This window comes from Ursus maritimus (assembly GCF_017311325.1).
Source record: "Ursus maritimus isolate PB19 chromosome X unlocalized genomic scaffold, ASM1731132v1 scaffold_X1, whole genome shotgun sequence".
Taxonomy (NCBI): Eukaryota; Metazoa; Chordata; class Mammalia; order Carnivora; family Ursidae; genus Ursus; species Ursus maritimus.
In genome coordinates this window covers 7,724,401-7,730,934 of record NW_024423319.1, presented here as the reverse complement: position 1 = coordinate 7,730,934, position 6,534 = coordinate 7,724,401, and positions in this window count along the sequence as shown.

Here is a 6,534-nt window from a genome sequence, read left to right as displayed (position 1 = left end):
CTTTGATGAAGCCGGCAGCCATGTTAGGGAGGCCTTTGTGACAAGGAGGTGAGGCGAGCTTCTGGCCAACAGCCCCCAAGGAACCAAGGCCCTCAGTCAGTCCAACTCAGACTGCAAGGAACTGAATCCTGACAGCAACTGTGAGATCCTGGAAGTGGATCCTTCCTCAGTTGAGTCTCAGGTGACACCCCAGCAGCGGCCCATACTTTGATTGCTGCCTTGTGAGAGACCCTGGAGTGAAGGACCCTGCTAAACCATGCCAGCAGTCCTGAAACTGTGAGATAAGAAATGTGTGCATTGTTCTTAAGCTGTTTTTTAAAAATGCAGGATTTTGTATAATTGGGGAGTCTGGCTGGTGGGATGAGCAGAATGTGTGACTCTTGGTCTCGTGGTTGTGAATTTGAGTCCCATGTTGCAGGTAGAGAGTTCTTAAAAAATAAAATCTTTAAAAAAACTGTAGGACTACATGTCAGTGCTGCCTTGTTGAGACTATATGATTTTATGCTGTCCTCAAGGGGACTAACATTGTTATATATACCAGTGAGCAGGACATGGCAAATACTCCTTTGAAAACAGTTTCTATAGGGGCGCCTGGGTGGCACAGCGGTTGAGCGTCTGCCTTTGGCTCAGGGCGTGATCCCGGCCTTGTGGGATCGAGCCCCACATCAGGCTCCTCCGCTATGAGCCTGCTTCTTCCTCTCCCACTCTCCCTGCTTGTGTTCCCTCTCTCGCTGGCTGTCTCTATCTCTGTCGAATAAATAAATAAAATCTTTAAAAAAAAGTTTCTATAAACTGAAGAACTTACAGGCGAAATGATAGGTTGCTTTAAAATTGTCCAGTAGAGTTGGGTAAGGAAGAAGGGAGGGAATATTTATGAAACAAGTTGGGCCATGTGTTGGTAATTATCGAAGTTCAGTGATTTGTACGTGGGGGGTCATTATATTATTCTGTCTACTTTGGTGTATGGTTGAGATGTTCCATAATAAAAGCAAAATGATCTCTATAATGTCACACTGTTCTGCAGAGGTAACGGTAATTAAAGTAAACAGCAAGTGTTTTGGAAGCCATTAAATTCTATGCATAAACAACTGTATAACATGATGGAAATACTACAATTCAAAGGAGGTGGTGGTACGGATATTTTTGTATCTGATTTGAGATAAGATTTTTTTTAAATACTGTTTATACATGAAAGTTATGACATTGTTAGTTATTCAGTTTGGGGGAGGGAGGGGTCCAAGACTGCAGCCTTTTTTTTTTTAAGATTTTGTTTTTAAGGAATCTCTGAACACCCAACATGGGGCTCGAACTCACAATCCCAAGACCAAGAGTCACACTCTCCACTGACTGAGCCAGTCAGGCGTCCCCAAGACTTCAGCTTTTCAAATGTGTTTTGGTTATTTAAGCTCTAGCCATCAATGACCATATTAATTGACAATGACTCTACAAAAATTTAAGTAGAAAAAGTCATATGTAAGATATCTCTATATCTAGAGAGAGAGATGCCTAAAGAAAGCTGAAAATCATAGCATAAAAAAGAAAAACAACTTCTATATCAAGTTCTGGCAAACTTGGGGAAAGCCCAGAGTGGAAAGAAGTAGTTCGGTTCTCTCAGGCCGGCACATTTCACCGAGTGGGGCCAAATGAGGCTTCCCATTCAGCAAACAAAAACAAAAAACCCACCGCTTTTTACTGCCCTTTAGAAATATTTCATTCAGTCACTCAATCAGTCAACAAGTATTTTTGAATATCGGTACTGTGATAATCAAGGAGCTTACTGTTTGGTAGGAAAGCAAGGGGAAATTCAAGTCCAGCCTTGAGAGAGAAAGGGACACTTCTGAGCAAGGCCTTAAGGAGAGGACTTCCTTACAGTGGCTTGAGATGACCTTTAAAGCAGAGAAGAGTGTTAATGGAGATTCTAACAAAGCTCCTTATGTATATGGTCACATTTGAGCCTCACAGGATAGCGAGAAGCGTTGTCTGTAACAAGAGCTTACTTGAATGAAGCGGGTAGTAAGACAACCAGGTAAAATCCTGCTAACAATCTGTGCTTGTTACAAGGAAGCAAATGGCTGTCGTCTCGGACCACGCCAGACTCAGCTGCTGGGAATTTTTCGGCCCACTGGTCATGGCATATTCAAACTAGAGGACTTCCTAACCTGGTGGTCTACCCATAATGTACCTATATGGTAAAAATAAAATATTCTGGATTTATTATTATTATCATCACTTTAAAGGTTTATTTATTTATTTATTTATTTCAGAGAGAGCACACATGCACACACACAAGTACAGGCGTGCATGCGCACGAGAGTGGGGGGGAGGGGCGGGGAAGGGCAGAGGGAGAGGGAGAATCAAAAGCAGACTCCCTGCTGAGCACAGAGCCAACATGGGGCTTGATCTCACGACCCTGAGATCATGACCTGAGCTGAAATCAAGAGTTGGATGCTTAACTGACTGAGCCACCCAGGTGCCCCCTGGATTTACTATTTTGATTATAATTTTCTGAAAACATTATTTTCTTCTCTAAAAGTGGGCACAATCCTCCCCATTCATTCATTCATTCATTCGGTGAACAAACATTTATTGAGTGCCAAGCTGTGTATTAGGCACTCTTGGCTATCCAAATTTCAGTCAGACTCGGATCTTTACATGAATGGATATTAACTATCCGTATATTATGAACTTCTCCTACAACAAAAGCTCACATTTACAGAACGCTATCATGCTCCATGCCTCGCTTCATGGAATCTTCTCACGACCGCCCCATGAGGGAAGTATTTTCGGAGAGATTCGGCAATGCGGAGTACTTTGTCTAGCGTCACAGAGCAAGTCAGTGAGTCAGGACTCAGACCCTCATCTTCTAACTGTGGGACACCCTGAGGTATTCCACTTTAATCCCTCCTCAAGGAAGGACATGCTATCGGGGGTTCAGTCAGCAAAGAGCCTCCAGAGGTCAGCTCTCTCTGCGGCTGCAGAGTCACCTCACCGCCAGGCTGCACCTTTCCTGGGACAGCCTGCATCTCTCTGGTGACCCAAAGAGGCAGAGTCATCTCAGCTTGATACAGGGCACGCTGATAAGCACTAGTTGCTCCAGAGTTCCCTGCCGGCTTGGTGAAGGCTTTGTTGACCCTGCTTAGCCCTTCTACTTCTCCCTCTGCCCTATATTGCTCCTTCCCCCTTCCTTGCACGAACTGTATCCCTCATAAATACCTTGTATCCCCAATTGCAATTACGTGTAGGCTTTGGGGAGCACAATCTGTGACCATAAGGACTGGGACCAATCTGAGAAAGAGCCAATCAAACGAGCTTCGGGGACTGGATCACTCACCTCCCAGTGGCAATGAGAACACCCTCACTAGTGGCAGGGAGAGCATAGCCAGCCTCTGGCACCAGGTGGCAGCCGGGTTATCAAAACCTTCACCTGAAGGCTCCCGGCTAGCTCAGTCGGTAGGACATGAGACTCTTACAACTTTCCCCTGAGGTGCACTGGAAATGCACTAGCGGGTGTGATAGATAAAGCATTCGAAATACAGGGAGGAGAAGATGATAGACCAAGATCCCTGATGAACATAAATGCAAAAATCCTCAACAAAATACTAGCAAACTGAATTCAAGAGCACATTAAGAGGATCGTTCACCACGATCAAGTGGGAGCTATCCCTGGGATGCAAGGATTGTTCAACATACAGAAATCATAAATGTGATACACCAAGGTAATAGAATAAGGGATAAAAATGACCATCTCAATTGAGGCCGAAAAAGAATCTGACGAAGTTGAACATCTTTTCATGAAAAAAACTCAACAAATTGGGTATAAAAGGAAGGTAGCTCAACATGAAAAAGGCCACGTATGATGAGCCTACAGCTAACATCATACTCGATGGTAAAGAGCTGAAAGCTCTTCCTTTAAGATCGGGAGCGAGACAAGGGTGCCCACTCTTACCACTTCTATTTAACATCGTCCTGGACGTCCCAGCCAGAGCAATTAGGCAAGAAATCAAAATAAAAGGCATTCAAATCAGAAGGGAAGAAGTTAAATGGTCTCTTTTTGTAGACAACATGATCTTATATTTAGAAAACCCTAAAGACTCCACCAAAAAGCTGTCAGAATTAAGAAACGAAGTCAGTGAAGTTGCAGGATACAGAATCAACAATCAGTTTCAGTACTATACATGACAAAGAACTATCTAAAAAAGAAATTAAGAAAGCAATCCTATTTACCATAGTACCAAAAAGAATAAAATACTTAGGAGTAAATTTGACCAAGCATGTGAAAGATCTATACACTGAAAACTATGACATTGATGAAAGAAATTGGAAAAGACACAGATAAGTGGGAAAATATTCCATGTTGATATTCATTAGAAGAATTAATATTGTTACAAAGTTCATATTACCTAAAACAACCTACAGATTCAATAAAATCCCTCTCAAAATCCCAATGGCATTTTTTTGAATAGGAAAAACTATCCCAAAATTCATATGGAACCACAAAAGGCCCCAAATGGCCAAAGCAGTCTTCAGAAAGAAGAACAAGACCAGAAGCATCATGGTTCCTGACTTCGAACTATATTACAAAGCCACAGCAACCAAAACAGTATGATACCGTCATAAGAACAGACACATAGATCAACAAAACAGAATAGAGAACCCAGAAAGAAGCCCATACATATATGGTCAGCTAATCTTTGACAAGGGTACAAGAATACACACTGGGGAAAGGAAGGTCTCTTTAATAAATGGTGTTGGAAAAACTGGATAGCTATAGGCAAAAGAATGAAATTGAACTTTTATCTTACACCATACACAAAAGCTTACTTGCAATGGATTAAAGACCTAAGCGTAAGACTTCAAACCATAAAATTCCCAGAAGAAAACATGGGGGATAATCTCCTTGACATTGGTCTTGGCGATAATTTCTTGGATACGACACTAAAAGCACAGGAACAAAAGCTAAAGTAATCAAGTGGGACCACCTCAAACTCAAAAGCTTCTGCACAGCAAAGGAAACAATCAACAAAATAAAAAAAGCAACCTAGAGAAAGGGAGGAAATATTTGCAAGCCATCTATCTGATAAGGAGTTAAAATCTGAAATATATAAGGAACTCATATAAGTCAACAGCAAACAAACAAACAAAACTACTCCCCCAATAATCCAATTAAAACACGGGCAAAGGATCTGAAGAGACATTTTCCCAAAGCAGATATAAAATGGTCAACAGGTGCATGAAAAGGCAATCGACATCACTCAATGAGGGAAATGCAAGTCAGAATGGCAATGAGATATCACCTCACGAACCTGTGAGGAGACTATTAATAAAAAGATATATGTGTGTCAACTGTACTCAAATTTAAAAATTGAAAACAAAAGTAAATAAATAAAATCACTAATCAGGTGACCAAGTCAACCAAAAGGGAAATTGTTCCAGGTGGGCCTGAGCTAATCAGTTGAAGAAGAGCTGACATAGTGAGTGACATATATATTCACTCTCTTGATTGTGGATTGTGGTGATGGTGTACTAAGCATACACCACTGTTAAAATATATCAAATTATACACTTTGAATATGTGCAATGTGTTGTATGATAATTATACCTCAATAAAGCGGTTTTAAAAACACTAAAATGATATCCCATCACACTCAGAATAAAATCCAGTCTCCTTCACTTGGCCCATAAAGCACTACACAATAAAAAAGAGAGAGAGAAGAGATCACAAGTGTTGGTGAAAATGTAGAGAAAAGGGAACCCTTGTGCACTGTTTGTGGGAATATAAATTGGTGGGGCCACTGTGGAAAACAGTATGGAGCTTCCTCAGAAAATTAGAAGTAGAACTACTAGCTGATCTAGCGATTTCACTTCTGGATATAAATCCAATGGAAATGAGATCAGTACGTCGAGGAGATATCTGTGCACCCGTGTTCCGTGCAGCATTATTCACAATGGCCAAGATATGGAAACAACCTAAATGTCCATTGACAGATGAATGGATAAAGAAAATGTAGTGTGTGTGTACACATAAGTGTGTGTATATATGTATGTAACGGATGTTATTTAGTTATATGTATATAATGGATATTATTTAGGAATATCCTAAATAATATATAAAAGGAAGGAAATCCCGTCATTTGTAACAACATGGATGAACCCAGAGGACATTATGCTATGTGAAATAAGCCAGGCACAGAAAGACAAATACTGTATGATCTGGTTTATATATGAAATATAAAAAAGTCAAACTCATCAACAAAGAGTAGAACCATGGTTACCAGCGGCTGGGGGAGGTGGGGAAAACGCAGAGATGTTGGTCAAAGTGTACAAACTTTCAGCTAAAAGATGAAGTTCTGGGGACATAATTCACAGCTCGGTGATGACAATAGTTAAGGTACTGTGTGGTGTACTTGGAATGTGCTAAGAGAGCAGATCTTACTTGTTCTCACCACGCACACAGAAGATAACTGTGTACGGTGATGGATGTGTTAATTAACTTGATTGTGGTAATCATTTCACAATGTGTACGTACATTAAGCC